Here is a 16,973-nt window from a genome sequence, read left to right as displayed (position 1 = left end):
GCTGGGGGATTGAACCGTGGTCCCTGTGCTTCGCTGAACTTGTTCTAAGTAGGTGCTTTAGACCACTGAGCCATCTCTCCAGCCCCTGGCTGGCTTGTGTTGTGGGGATCAAACCACACAACCTGAGCCTGACTGCTTTGTTGAAGCAGCCACTTAAAGAACTGAGCTAAGGGACAGGCCCCCATATAAAACTATTTAAGTAAAATAGCATTGTGACCCTTATCCTCATATACTGGTTTATATTCAACTAAAGGCATATGACTTCAGATTTTGTAAGGCTTCATTGCTTACCATGGTTAGTTATAGTACTGGGAAATCCTGACTTCTCAGGTATTTATAACTATAGAGAAATTGCATTAAATGTCTTAAAGACATAGCAAATGTGCTGCAATTCTGAGTTGTAAATATTCATATTTTTGGAGTGTAACTTCAGAATGAAAAATGAGATTTTATTTGCAAGAAAAGAACACTTCGTGATTATACATTTTTTGCCATCTTATCTATAGTATAGTTACTTGAAGTAAAGTTCAGGGTTAGGATTCCTACTTTTTGAAGTTTAGTTCACTTTCATTTATTAAGAGGCTGAGAACTGAGGCACACTAAAAGCTATGAAAGATCAGGTGAGCTAGAAATCAAATACATTATGTAGCTGTAGGGCTTGGTGAAAATGGAAATAAGCACATGGGGCCTGTATTTTTCTGATATGCAAATTACTTACATAAATAAATGACTCAGTGGCAGTACAGTCATATTCCCCGAGTAAACCATTTTCATTTCCAGCACTAGCTCTCCTTTATTAATGCTTCATATTCAAACCTTTTACGACATTTATTGATGGTTTTGCTTAAGGCACTCCATCCAGAACATTTTTATTGGCGAATTCTGGTAACCAAGGAAGGGACCCTGATTCTGTTCCCATTTCACAGATGGATAAGTGATTCATTTAGTGAAAGGACACACAAGTACCTGTTTCTGTATGCAAGTGAGATACACATTAGAAAATCTGATTAGCAGCAGTGTAATTAAGCTCAAGTATCAGATGGATCTTTTTCTCAGACATTTTTGGTACAAGGCTCTTATAACCTCAACTAAACTTGTTGGCCAAGCTGGCTTGAGAATGTTTTAAATCCTTTCTCTGCTCTGATTTTATTGTTTACTTAGAAGCCCACTCATACACTGAATTTTGTCTCAGTATCATATAAATCTGATTATTCATTTTCTTTTTTGCTGGATTATTATATCTGGTTATTTAAATCAAATAATAATGATTCTTACTTTATATGGTTGTTGGGAATTATATACAGGACACTTTAAAAAAATGTTGTTCATAGTTGTCATTTCTTCTTCCGCTTCAACCAAAATATATTCATGTGTTTGTAACAAAATATGCTGGTTTTCCGATTTCCATTTGGTTCTTGCTTATACGCTCCCGTAAGTTTCACATGTGCAAAAGTATCATGCTATATCAGACTAAGAAATGCCACATTTTGACTTGCTTCCAGTGTCTGAAATAAGCAATTAATGAAAACTAAAAGCTAGTTCAAAGTATGTGGTCAGTATCCTCAAAGTTAGTGCAGAATGGTGGTAGGACAAAGGTCAACAAACATACAAGTGCTTTAGAAGATTTCTAATAATGTAATACTGAGTGTGGAAGAGGGTCGTTGGGCTGTTTTGAAACTTTTACAGGTTAATTTTGACATATGTTTAAATTTCAACTTTACTTCCTCAGGCTAAGCGCTCTAAATCACTTTAGAATAGCATCAGGGACACATTTTCAAAGCCTTTTGAAGGGGAATTCAAAGGGGAATTTAGTTGTGAGACTCCCATTAATAGTTCTTGCCTTGTTTTCATCCTGGAAAAATTCTTTGAAATATTTATCCTTTAAATATGACTTAAAGTAAGAGTACTAAAGTACAAAACTCAAGTCATTTATTTGAGGTCTCATAAAGCTAACAATTCCTCTTCTAGAAAATGAAAATAGACCCATAAATGTAAATTTGAAAAGGAATTTTAACTTTGAAGACAAAATTAAGAGTCCTAAAGAGCTGAGATATTTTGAAGAAGGTACCAATCTGTTTGTATGATCACCTTTTATAATATTATGAAAAATGAAAATTTTTTGGAGCAGCAGTTCATATATGGACTCTGGGTTACGCAAGAGGCTAAGAAAGGAGGGTGCTAATCCTGAGGGTTCTTAGTGAGAACCCATCTCAAAGCAAATAGAGTTGGAGGCATAGCTCAGTAATAGAGTACTTGCTGATCATGTAGGGAGCCTTGAGTTCAATTCCCAGCAATACAAATAAATAAATAAATAATAAATAAATGATATTTTGTGATTTGGTGAATGAAAACAATACCATCACCCAAGACAGACCAAAAAAAAAAAAAAAAAACAAAAAAACCCCAACTGCTGAGAATTTACTGGAATTCCTAGCTTTATATAAACCTCTCTCACAAATATGTATTTTAATAAAAATTATGATATATGCACGAGTCCCCAGGTTTTAGAAATATTAGAAAACACAAGACTAGGTTCAATTTAGAATGCTCATTTTGAAAGTAATATGAGTGATAATTATATGGATAGTCATGCAATTTAGTTTAATTTAGAGAATGGAATATTAAAATTATAAAGTATGAGATTAAAAATGGAATCATTATGGATACATAGAAAAATGAAGTTTAAGTCCATTTATATACTATGTGTGGGAAAATCTGTCATCTTATGAATGTTTATTTAAAAAATTTAAAAACAGAAGTTACCACTTAATATTACTAGGGTATACAGATTTTTAATTTCAATCTTTAATATTTAAATTTGTGTAAAATGCCTAGGAACACCACACAAATTTTGAATACTTATTCTATAACTTAACTGATATTCACATTCACAATGTCTACAATATAAGGTAAAAGAAATCAAAGCATGAGTGGAAACTAATTTTCATGCATTTTCCTTCATAGGCCATATTGGCTATATAGTCTTTGACCTTTTTTGGGGGTGAGGTCATTTGCATGTTGTGCAAACTTAATAACCAAGGTGGGAAAGACAAATATAATTTTTTTTTAATTTATTTTTGGCGGAACTGGGGATTGAACTCAGGCTCTTGCACTTGCCAGGGAAGCACTTATTCCACTGAGCCATCTCCCCATCCCGACAAATATAATTTTGAAGAGGTATTAATGTTGCTCATTGCAGATACATTTAAATATTGGTTCAAAGTCAATTGAGATTTTTGAAAAGTATGAAACCCTTCCCCTGTTTGGAGTGGATTTGTAGGAATTATATTTTAGGAGTTAGGTAAAGAATCTGTGCTTAATATGCAATGTATTAATTATTGTACAAGAATAATGTCCTACTAACCTGTTTTGAAAATGTCTCAATGCTATTACTTTCTCAATAAAATTAATTTAAAAAAAAAAAAAGAATCTATGCTTAGTGGGCCAAATCAAGGGGATGCCCACATGCAGCCTCTACTGTTGAAGTTGGCCAGCTTGTGAGGAACATTAGTCTTGATGGACCATGTGGTTGATGTGCCCATCATGTGTTAGGAAACAGATGCTGAGTGGGTGCTGGCAGAGCTTCCTGTTGATCAGACATCAAATTCTATGAATGGAAGCTTCAGATCTGAAGTTTTAGGCAGAAAAGAAATTGTGATGCTGGTGTGACAAAGTCTGAATCACCCTGAGAAGAAACTCTTGGCCATCTGTGTGTGCTTCTATACCTCTGGCTGGGTCAACCTTCAGATGGGAGAGGGGGCGGCTGTATGTGACAGAGACCCTCAAGGGACTGACAGCAGGCAATATCAATAGACCATATTTCTCAGGGCAAAGCAGCCCCAGAGGGAGGAACTGAAAGGCCAGTCTCCTTGTCTACCTCAAATCTGGGTCCTCAACACTCTTGAGAAGTTGAGAATTCAGGGTTTGGAATCAGTGTGCATAGTTTTCAAAGCCTGCAGGTTCTACTCAGATTATAGGATATAATTAATGACTTTACATTTAATTGTGACAATTTATGGATTTATAGGTAAGTAACTACTGATTGACCTGGATCTCCTGGCTTATCCATGGCTATTTTGTATTACAATTTTTATAACTAAATTGAAGTTCTCAATTGAATTGCCTTTTATCTCCATTTACAAAATAAGCTTAGGAAAGAAAGAAGGGGTAATAAATCAGATTTAGTTCAGAAGTTACTGCTCCTCTAGTTACTATAGGATTGATCTTTGCTCCCAAAGTCTCAGTTAATTCAAGCATAAAATAGAGATCTTTATGTTACCTTCCTCCCTGTTGCTTAGTTGAAAAAATCCATTAACAGCTTTAGAGACAGAGACCCGTTCTAGTTAACTATTATTAGGGAACATGTCTCAGGGAGAAGGTGGGAGTGGAACTCTGAGTGACTTGAAAAGTCTCAAGTCCTAATTTTCCAACATAGCCTCATAATTTTATTTGAAATAAGATCCTTTCTTAGAAGAGTAGTTGTTTATTATTATAATCTATTCAATTTGTTCAACTGCATATGGACACTAGTCAACAAAGATATGAGTAACTTATAAATAAATATGTGTAATTTATGTCTTAGCAATTTTCCATTAAACTAAGGGGCAGAAGTTGAGCAGTGAGAGACCATTTGGTTTCTGTAAAACTTGTCTGAGAAACGTTGGTTCTTACTGAAATGTTAATGTAAATGTTATTTTATTTTTTAGTACAAGAAGTGCCTTACCAGATGGATTTCACACTAGGGAAATTCTGAATTATATGTAGTGAACAATTACCATCTTAACATTTAATTCTACACATGCTCATTGAATGCCAAGGATGTACTAGAGTTGTAACAGAAATCTGAACAACAATAATGATAGAAGTACAATAAACTTAGATTTTTGAGGCTGAGGAGAAAAATGGAATAATTGTGAGCTATTTGGAAATAAAGTATTTGGAAATCTGGTACAGAAACATAATAACAAGATGCAATAACGAGATGATATCAATGAATTAAAACAAATTTATTGCTGACATAGAGTGAATTTTGTTTTTTGTTTTTTTTTTTCAATAATTTTATTGAGAAACAAATAGCAATGAGACAGTTTCAAACCAAAATGGCAGGACAGTTTCAATAATTAACACATTGCATACATTCTTCCTAGTGGTCATTTGCTGTACAAGATGCAGACATGATATCTTATTTACAAACTCTATTAGAACAAATCCCTCTATTCATTAAGAGAATGTAACTATATATCTATCCTAACCATTTTGAATACACAGATACAAAATGGACATTCATCTGTATCCCCATAGAGTGAATTTTGGCAAAGAAGGACATATCTCAGTTATTTTGAGACCATAATGCTAAGTAAAAATAATCAAACATAAAAAGTTAAATATGAATGGCTTCTCTTATGAAAAACCTGAAGTACAAATAAATTAAAGGATAGATGATAGGAAATAGATAGACTATGTGGAACTGGGAAGGGTACCTGTGGATATGGGAAGCAGGGGAGGAGGAAAAGGAAAAGAAAGTAGAAGAGTTCAGAATGCTATGTGTATATCACCAATTCCCCCAGAGGAATGTGTTTTTAACATATCACAAACATATGCCAGTAAAAAGAAAAAAGTAAAGACAGAGGAATGTTTGTGTTATGTGTGCTTAGTTTAGTTTTACTCCTTTTGTCAATGATTGGAGTTTCGATTTCTAGATAACATAATTATTAATATTAATAATGGCAAAATTCATGAGAAAAAAAGAGTAAATGAAATTTAGATATCATTATCTAGAATCTTCTGGAGACATTTCCCGTAGGATACTTGGTTGGTACAGGATGCTAGGGAACTTGCTGGGTAACAGTCACCATCCAGGTTCAATTGATTGATGCCTTCCTTTCTCCTTTAGCATGGCTTACACTTATGGAGAATGCCTGCCTTTGCTTTTAAGAGAAGGTGAAAATTAGTAAAATTAGCCAGAAACAAGAAGGCATCAAATAATTATTTTGAAAATCATCGCGTTAGCCTTTTCCAATCTGACTGTCACATAATGCCCATGGTTTTATGTGTTTAGTGAGGACAGTCCTACGTGAACCACAAGTACTACCAGACATACTATGCATGTCTCCAATGTGTTAAATATATGACAACCCTGTGGTGACAAAAGTACTATGTGAATCACAGTTGGCTGCTTCTGAGGAGATCAAGTGTTGAATTTGGCTTTCAGTTTTCTATTCCAGAAGTTGTAATCTAGTAGGTTAAAAAATACCACAAACAATTAAAACCTGGGTCAACACATAGTAGGTAATGATTAATATACTGTGAATCTAAGACAGAAATTCCTTAATTCTGACTTGAGCGATGGGTCCTTAGGTCCTAGCAAGAGCACTTGCGTGTGGAGGCAGATTATAAATGGCTCACAAGGAAACATTTATATACAAAGGGCTGACACTGAGCGTGAGAGTCTAGAGCGTTATATATAAAGAATGGGCAATGACGAAGGAACTCAGATTTGAAGAATCTGATGACTACTGTTATTCAATAAATGTTTAACAAAGACTTAACTGCACTGCACACAATGGATAGAAGTAGTGAGATGTTGGAGCAGGTGGGACAGTCAGGAGGTGATACTAAATGGCAATCGGACTTTTCCCTCTGGTGGTGACATGTTTTAGGAAATGCAGCAAGACTTTGAGAACCAAATGGGTCGCTAACTTATTAGTTGTTATAGTCCTTATTATTATTAGATGCTGGGAGCTGAGGTGGAACTGTTTTAATTGGAATATTATTTAAGACTTTACTATCTAGCTTGTTTTAATTGGAATATTATTTAAGACTTTACTATCTAGCTTGTACCACGAGATGTGATTTGAAAATGGTGCTTTCTGAGATGCGCTAGGAAAAGATGACAAAGGGAGAGAGTCAGCAATACTGAGTATAATATAAAAATAGACTTCTAACATTAAAAGAAATAATGGGGAGGAGGAGTATTAGGCAGGAGGGCATGAGCTTTTTTTCCTTTTCCAAGTTTTCCTTTTTGGCTAAATTCTGTAATAGTCATTTAGAAGTACTCTTTAAACACATATTATCTAACCAACGTAATTTCATTAAAATGTGAACAAGGCTTATTAATTGCTTACTATGTCCCAGGCACTGATGTAAGCTAGAGCTACGTCAGTGAACGAAACAGTGAAACTCTTCCCACCTGAAGTTCACTTTCTGGTGAACTAAAACAGGTAATAAATAAGGCAGTGGATGCTCTGTCAGGATGCAGTAATTGAAACTACTAATCATGTACAAACTGAGCTTGTGGTTGCTTGAAGACAAGGAATGAAGTCACAGACCAAAAGGAGGAGGTTAAGAGAGCTTTATTGGAGATGTTAAGAAATGGCTTGTAATACCTGTGTGCTATGAAGGCATTCTGAACAGAAATCCAAACTGTAGTCCTTCCCTGCGCTTCCATGAATAGGCAGTGTGTAGGAAGGAGCTTGTTTCTAAGGAAATAAATTTAAAAGTTCAAAAGAGATTTGTGCTTCTACCATTTACTGCTTTTCTAACACATCTCAAAGTCTGAGGCATCATGGTGATCCAAAATCCAGTTGAAATCAGGTCCAAAACCAGGGAGGAGCTGTTAAAGCTGTTCACTAATTTAAGGATTGCTGGACAGGATTCCTTAGCCAGGAAAGAAGAGTTGAGCTTTCTGCCATTACCCTAACATTTAGCCTTCATTTTTACTCCTCTTATATTTATATGCTTAACCAGCTGCTTGACTTAATTTTTTATCTGACCCTGTTGTTAGGCTACTCAGTCATAATAATGGAACTAAACCACTACTCTATGAGGAAAAGCAGACTAAAGGAGGCAGGCTGGGGAGATCATGTTATTTTATTCGACTTTGTATTTCCAAGTATTTTGGTGATACTTTGGTGTCATTTTTTTTTCCAGGTTCCATCTACTTTATAAACCCTGTTTACATCTAGCTCTTTCAGTAAATGAGGGCCCTGGGGAAGCTCACACATTTATGGCCAGAGCCTAGCAAGGTGTTTGGCACATGGTAGGAGCTCAGCGATGTTTGTGACTTGAATGTGCACATTGTTGTACTAACAATGTAGACACATAGGAGCCAGGTCATGATATGTCTCTCTGTTTTGTAGAAGTCATATTTCTATAATCATTTGGTTACCATTTCTGTCATGAGACTAAGCTTTCTTTTTCCCTTATAGCTTTCAGAATACCAAAGTGCTCTCACAGTAAGCACTTACATTATAATTAATAGTACAGTCTAATTCCTAGGCCATCCACCTTTGTCTACTAGGACTGAAGGTAATAAAATACTGTATGGTGGTAATAAGGTGATTTCTTTTGTACTCCTTGGGATGAAATAGCATTTGGGGAACTGTTAGCTAGAAAAGGGGATTCTAAATAATGTCTCTCTGTTCAGAGTACCTCCATCAATTCATAGGTAAGTCAATTGGTACTCATCATTTTAAACTCATTGGAGACCAGAGTAGTTAAGAAGAATATAAAGGGTACTGTAGGCAATAAACAGAAGCCTTGTAACAATATAATGTGTAGTGGGAAAGAGAATTGGAAGATCTATAAAAACTGCCAAAAAGAACAAAAAATATAATTAAAGGAGCAAAAGACATATTGAACACAATCTCAGGGACTATTTCAGGCAGCAGTAAATGTCTCCTCAAATATATCTTTAGAAAAAGGAAAGCAAAGTAGAAAACTAGTCCCAAGGAGAGAAAAGAAAAATACCAAATAGAATTTTAGGAACCAGCTAGCAAGAGTTGGATTTGCTTATGTTAATTTTTACCTTTCTTTAAAATATTTAAATAGGGCCTAACTGAAAGATCTGACAATTTGAAATTTTTAAACGAGAAAAGGAGAGAGGAAAGCAAAATAAAATATAAACAAACATGATATTTTAGACATGAATGGTAGAGGAGATAACTGGTATAAAGAAAATAACTGAACCTCGCAATTTACGCCTACATTTTGCTAAGTATATTTATTTTAGATTCCATCAAAATTACATATTGTTTAAGAAAACGTTTTTGCTTACCTTTTATGAAAGCATTTCAGTTACGCAAGATTCCTGAAGGGCAGAAAATAATGTTTCCAGTAGAAAGTATTTTTTGAGAGTAAATTTTTATTACTTGGACCAAAGGTTTTGTCTAGTGATACATGTCAGAGTTACCTGGAGAGTTTTTCCAATAAACATATGTCTATTGAGAATCATCTTCACAGAACAGCTTATAATAATCTTCAGAAATTCATCAAACACTCTTACATCTTAAAATAACTAACCTCTGTCTTGAATTATAATTTGGCAAAAAATTGACAAATGGAAGCAAAATGTAGGATAAAAAAATGTTATTAAAAGTGACATGCAAAATTGATTTTCCAGGCACAGAAGCAGGACTTAAACACGTGTGACAAGCCACTCTATGCCAGAGAAGTCTTGACTCTTCTCAAACTAAATTCATTATTGTGCTTTCCTTTGTGCTGAGTAATTTTAATTTTTTTTAAAAAATGTACTGACTGTAAAGACAAACTATAACTATTGAAAGATAGTGTCGAGCTTGCAATTTCAAGCCCTGGTTCCAAGGCTATAGATAAAATTTTGCTTTGAAGGTAATGGGATTGTTGCCAAGTAAAGAACAAAATTTTTTTTTGGTAAATCCTGCTCATGAACACACACACACAAACACACACACACACACACAACACACACTCTCATGCTCACAGAGACAAGCATATATAAGATGTGCCATATAGAAGTCTCACTTTTTATCAAAAATACAAACTTGTAATTCACGTTAGACTGCTGATTGAAAACTAAAATTACCAGTTCAGAGAAATGCGATAAGGTATTCTATCAATTTTAATAGGAAACAGTAAAATAATTTTGTGAGTCCGTGTAATGCTGTGTGTGCATACTCACTCAAGGAAGATGTAGGAACATAGTATATTGATGATAATCGAAATACTATTTTACTTTGAAGATTAATCATTTTAAAGATCAGTCACTTGGGTATTTTGACTCCAAAAGAGGCATCTTATTTCTGCAATGAAGATTATTACAGAAAAACAAAGCGTTGTTTTTCATTTTAACTTGTGAAAAGCTGAGTGCATATTATAAAGCTAGAAGAACATAGCCCAAAGGCCTAGAAATCATTTATTGAGTACGTGTGGTCCAATGAAGTAGGAGTGTGTGTATGTGGTAAGGAGTGGCGCTGGGGTGAAAAGACAACAGAATTAGACAGTGTCTTCAGTCCTAAGCCCTAAGGCAAGGAAAGTAGAGATGAATGTGTTTCTAACAACATCATTTAGCCTTTTAGAAATAATTGCGATCTTTCATCCTTGACAAAGTTCACTTCATGGCCAGACTGGCTTCATGTATATTTGTATCCATCTGAGTAGCTCCTGATTATTTGAAGTAAATCTCAGGTATCAAATTATTTTATGCTTTACTATTTTAACGTATATGCTTTACAAAGACAAGGACTCCTAAAAATAAAAGTATAGTATTAACACGAGTCCCCAAAGTTTTGATCTAATATAATCAAGTATAAATTATTAAGATTTCCTCAATTATTACAAAGATGATTTTCTTCAGAGTTTGTTTTTTAAAAACCAGGCTTAAATTAATTTGTCCTATTGACTTTCTTCTGAAATTTAGGTCTTGCCTCCCAGGTGTGGTTTAAAACATTTTTCTCTCCCCTGAAGTTATGGAACTTGAGAGTAAGAATTAAATTATTTCACTAGGAGAGTTTAGAGTATTTTTGAAAAGAGGATAAAACCTGCCTTTTGGATATGTTTCTCTAATTGTCCCTTTTTTTAGGCAAGAATATTATAGAGTCTTACTCCAAGATGAACATGGCAAAGTAATCAAATTTTGAATGCCTGTAGTCTAAAGAGGGAACTAGATGTGAATGTAATTAACTGTAATGAAAAGCAAAATAACAATGTGTTTTTAGAGTGTTCCATGGTGCTTGCTTTTGTACTAATACTGAGAGTAAAGAAGCTTCAGCTTCTGCACAACCATAATGCTGGTGTGAAGAGAGTAGGCCCTGGGCAATGCCACCAAATGCAAGAGCCTGTGTAATAGGTAATCTTGGAGATTTCTTCCAGCTCTAAACATCAGAGTGAGGGTGAGCTGCGTGGTACAAATCACAATGTTTCTGCAGACTTATGAACTTCCCTTGAAGCTGTACTGGAGTGAAGTTGGGGAATACTAAACAGGAAAAGATAGGCCATAGTGTTTCGGCCAAATTGAAGGCTTTCTGGCTTGTCAACAGCTCTCTGAGTAGACTTAGAATAGGCCATGTATTGACATGCTTCAGTTCCTCTTTCAAACAAAACAAAAACCCACTCGGTGACAAAAACCATATCTTGGAAGAAAAGTGACAAGAAGCAAAAGAAGAATCCCAAATCTGGGGAATATGATTTCATTATGTATACTGTGCATTTATTTAATATGCTTGTTTATTTTAGCTTTGGAACTCTGTGTGTGTGTGTTTGTGTATGTGTGTTGTGGTTTATATTCTACTAAGATTCATACAACTGTTTTTCTAGGCACAGACAGCACACATTGTCCTTGAAGATGGAACTAAGATGAAAGGCTACTCCTTTGGCCATCCATCCTCAGTTGCTGGTGAAGTGGTTTTTAATACTGGCTTGGGAGGGTGAGTAATACGTCTCTTGTGAGGCTTTATTCTCTCACTCTGTAGAGGGATATCTGGCTGAGCTCACTCCCAGGGGAGCACCAAATTACTGCGTCATGAGACCACTCATTCGCCCATGTGTGGTGTATTGTTCACAACCTACCACAACTGTCCCTGCACAGTGGTTTTGACCTGAGTGTCCTGTTAATACAAATAATGAGGTCGTGGGTGCTCCAGTGGCCCCCTGAAAAGAAAAGAACAAAATTCATTCCAGAAGCTTATGTTGGAAGAGAGGATATGAATCAGAACATTGGAGCAGGGAAAAGAATGGGTAGCACATGGCACGGCATTTTGTTAGTAAAGAAGCAATTTTGTATATGCAGCGTGAAATATAATCCAATAAGGAAATAAGAAAGTTCTTCAGTATTTTGTATAATTATGCACTCTAAAAAAAGATAAACCAACAGATATGTTTACTGCCTTAAAAGTAATGAGGGTAAGCACATAGACTCAATATTTTTAGTAACTATTAATCATGATTCAATTTAGTATTTAAGATCTATTGAGTGAAGTATGACAATGAAGATAAGAGTTGCTATAAAAATCATGTGGCTGGGTTGGGAGATCGCTCAGAGGTCTGAGTGCCTGCCTGGCAAGTGCAAGGTCCCAAATTCAATCCCTGGTGCCATGCCCACCCCAGGACCCTGGGCATACCACACTGGCCCCAAAATCTGGCATGTTAGCAAATTCTTATAATCTCAGCACTGGGGAGGATGGGACAGGAGGTTCACTACAAGTCTGAACTGTGTAGTTTGACCCTATATCCAACAACTAAATAAACAAAATTACAAAAAAATTATGTGGCTATTCCTACCTACTAAATAAATGCTTATATTCATCCGGGAACTAAGAACCTGAAGTTCTTGTCTCATCTTTAGTTTTTTTGCTTTCTGAACCCAAGGCCTCATGATTGCTGAGCAAGAACTCTAATACTGAGTTACATCACCAGTCCTTTTTATTTTGAGGCAGGGTCTTGCTAAATTGCCAACACTGGCCTCAAATGCACAATCCTGCCTGAGCCCTCTTAGCAGCAGCGGTTATGCTTGGGCACCACTATGCCTAGTTTGGTCTAAATTCTAATAACTGATCTTGTGATATTGGGAACATCAATTCATCTTTCTGAGTTTTGGTTTCTTTATTTAAAATTTAAGGGGACTGCATTAGACAGTAGTTTATAGCTGGGGATTTATTATTTTTTTTTCTAAAAAGAGAATAGAGAATAGTAATATAAAAGAAAAAGTTAGAAAAATTACAGAATTGCACCAAACAAAATAATATGGATTTGGCAGTGTTTGCTGTATTGCATAGTGTTGTCTTCACATAGCTGGGGATTTAAAACAATGCCAGTCTTGCAGAAATGACTAGATTTTACTCAAAGTGTTTCCATTAGACGTGCCATAAAATAACCTAAGCTCTATTTTATTATCTCCTTGGGGAAATTCCAGTTAGCCTTGTGCAGGTAAGAGGGCATTGGCTTAACTAAAAGATCTTTATTGACCCAGTCACCATTATGTCATTCCTGTATATTCCTTTCTTGCTTCTCTGTGTGAAATGAAGAGGATTAGGTAGTTTTAAAACCAGTTCCACTCATAAGAACATTAAATTACAGTGTATGAAGCCTGTTTGCAAAGTTCTGCTGCACCAAGCCATTACTTAAGCTGTTCGACAGCACTAATTACTAGCTGTGTTAATACACCTGCCAACAAACAACTGTTTAATATAGATCAGAATGATGGAGGGCACTAGAGTTGTCTTATCAATGATAGATTACAGGTAATAAATCTTGTCACATCACAAAAGTCAAACAGAACCTGATGGATTAATTTGCTTCCTACGCTGCAGTTCTCTGGGAGGGCTGTATGTATTCATTTACTGAAGGTGCTGTAAGCACAGGTTTACAGGAAATGGTCAGTTCTTGTATGGGAATAAAGAAGAAAAGCATGTTAAGTCAAATTAATTAAAGGTTTTTGATGTAGAAGAAGGCATTCGTGTATAAAATTATTCCACAGATGGTTTTCCACTGAGAAATGCAGCTTTTGTCCATCACATGGCTCACTCATAAATGCTTCATAATTAAGGAGGTTATTTCGTTTTACACTTTGAAGAAATGCATTCACATTGTGTGTAAGCCTCGGTTAGAAATTATCAGTCCCTGACAGGTGAGAGGCACCTGAGAAATGAGCGGGTGGAGGCTGTGGATAAATACCACAGCCCTGGAGCTGCCCGAGGGATTGCAGAGAAGAAAGACTGAGTGTTCTGTTGACAAAGTTAGTTCTGGTAGGAGCTGGTTCTGGATGGGTTTGAAGAATTTATGTGGTCTATTGCCCGAGCTGAATTTTATTGGCTTCAAGGCTGTCTATTCAATCCCCTTCAACAACTAAATTCACTTTCAGTAGTAATCCACAAGAAATACTTGGTTTAACTCAATCTTCAGGAACACAGAATGTAAGAAGGAAGAAAAAATTCAGTAGCAATGTTTCCCAGTGTGTAGGATAGCTACAGGCAGGATTTCCTCACCTTTATTTATTTATATATTTATTTATTTTTTCTTTTTTTCTCGCTTTTCCTTTATTTATTTTTTTAATAGATTGCAAATTGAAAATAAATTATTTACAAACATATATAAAAATAAAAACTGTCCAAAATAAAAATGAAGAAAGAATTTACAGATCAGTCAGAATAGTTCACTGTGTCCAAACCAAGAAACTTATATTCATATAATTAGAATTCTAAAAGTAGAAAGGAGTAGGCAATGAATATTTAAAGATTTAAAATTTCTGAATTTAGTTCAACTTATAATACTACATTTCGAAGAAAAATGAACCTTTTGCAAAGATATTTAAATAAAATCATACCAAGATACACAAAAATGAAATTGTCCAAAACTTATAAAGAAAAAAATCATTAAAGCATATACATAAAAATATTAGCTATGGAAGAACAAAATTAAATAGCATCTTATTCCCTCACCTTTAAAATGTATTCTTTCTTCATTCAGCCCTAATTACTTATCAATAATGTAAAACAGGTATTTCAAATCCTTCAATTTAGAGGTTATAGACACTTCAGGTCAAATTTTATGAAATTAATATATTTCTAAATTGATAATAACTCCCACACATGTGTACTTTTGTCTAAGAGTATAATTGCTAAAAGCTTTATGTATTCTTTCATAAATAAACTTTCTCATTTTAAGTATTTACTGAATTTTGATAAATATATACCCCTTCCAACTATCACTGGCACAATCAGGATGGTCATCAGTACCTTGAAACATATTGAAAAATACTTTTCAAATTTTAGTTAATGTCATGGTGAAACTGGCAGCTCTCAATAGTAAATATCAGTTTGGGTTCGCTGACATCTAGCAGCCAATGGGAATCTTCCCAATATCTACAAACTTTAGATAAGGCAACAATGTGTTTTCAAAATTAAAGTACTATAAAAGAATTGAAGCAGTTCTACAAAACCAAGGATATTAAAATTATGTAGGAATATTCTTCATAATATGAAAATCAGTGTTTGTTTTTGTGTTAGCTGTAGCATGGATAAATTTTGGTATTTTATGTTTTTATTTTTTGTCTTTGTTGCCGAGGACTGAACCCAGTGCTTCCAGCTGGCTAGGCAAGCCTTCTACCGCTGAGACAAATCCCCAGCCCTAATTTTGGTATTTTGACATAAAAATTGCCTAGGTTTGCTGGAGTCCAGGAACAGGCTCATGGGATTTTCATCTCATCTTCTTTAATTTTCCAGAATTCAGAGATTCACAGTTTGTTCCTGTATTTTGGTTTCATAGTCATATACATTTTTTGTTGTTGGTGGTGTTCATCTTTTGCTGTGTTTACCCAGGTACCCAGAAGCTCTCACGGATCCCGCGTACAAAGGACAGATTCTCACGATGGCCAACCCTATCATTGGGAATGGTGGTGTGCCAGACACTTCTGCACTGGATGAACTGGGACTTAGCAAATATTTGGAGTCTGATGGCATTAAGGTAGTACCAGAGATGATTATTTAAGTAGTCTCAATACGAAGGGAGTATGAATGGCTCATTTTTAAGAATTCCTGTACCCAACCTTATTTGTAAATATATGAGAATAATCTTCAACTCGAGGTGATTTTGAATTTCATTTCTCAGGAAATTTTATTTATTTATTTTGGCGGAATTGGGGTTTGAACTCAGGCCCCTGCATTTGCCAGGCAAGCGCTTATTCCACTGAGCCATCTCCCTGGCCTCTCTTAGGAAATTTTAGATTTTAATGCCATAATCTTAACTCAGCTTGGAATAATATTATTAAACGTCCAAATAGTAGCTAAACAATAAGAACTGATAATGAATCGTATTTCAGAAGGAGCTTAATGCTCAATTCTCCATCAGTTATTTGCTTTAAAATCCAGTCCTTTTCAGGGAATTAATAAGAGATAGTTCACAAGTCAAAAAAAAATTTAGGCAATATTTTGGGACTATGAGTCATGTAAGTTATTCAAAACTTTATCCTTCAAATTGACCATTTTTCACCACTGATTTTGGACCATCATTTAGTTCGCTTGCAATGTTTCTCACAACTTTCCCCCAAAGTCTCAGTTTCCATTACATGTACACTAAGAAAATTATGCTATTGTTTATTTTTATTAAATAAATAATTATGAATCAAATTATTTATAAATGAGATAGAGGAAAAGTAGGGAGTGCCAAGAAGAAAGACTTGCTTAGTCTCAGGATACAATAATCCAGGTAAACCTCCTCCCTACTGCAGATAAAGGAAAGAATTACATATTTTTTAAAAAAAGTGTTGGAAAGTCTTTGTTTTTCATATTTTCCACATCTTATGTCCCATACCAGTGGAAACAAAAAGTATTTCTTTTAAATGCAAACTGCCCTTCAAAGTGAGTGACCAGAAAAAGACTATGTTATGTGACTGCTACATGGCTGCTTGTCTTCCCAGGTTGCTGGTTTGCTGGTGCTGAGCTACAGCAATGACTACAATCACTGGCTGGCTACCAAGAGCTTGGGGCAATGGCTAAAGGAGGAAAAGGTGAGGACTCGGGCAGGGCATCCGTCACCTCGGGAGACTGGGTGGGTCTGTGCGAAGTTGGAAAGGCATGTGGAGACAGCAGGGCTGAACAGCTGGCAAGGTGGAGAACCTTGGGATCTTTTCCTTTCCTTTCCTTTCCTTTCCTTTCCTTTCCTTTCCTTTCCTTTCCTTTCCTTTCCTTTCCTTTCCTTTCCTTTCCTTTCCTTTCCTTTCCTTT

This window comes from Octodon degus, unplaced genomic scaffold (genome assembly GCF_000260255.1).
Source record: "Octodon degus isolate 3935 unplaced genomic scaffold, OctDeg1.0 scaffold00016, whole genome shotgun sequence".
Lineage (NCBI taxonomy): Eukaryota > Metazoa > Chordata > Mammalia > Rodentia > Octodontidae > Octodon > Octodon degus.
Note: the sequence above shows the minus strand (reverse complement) of the source record.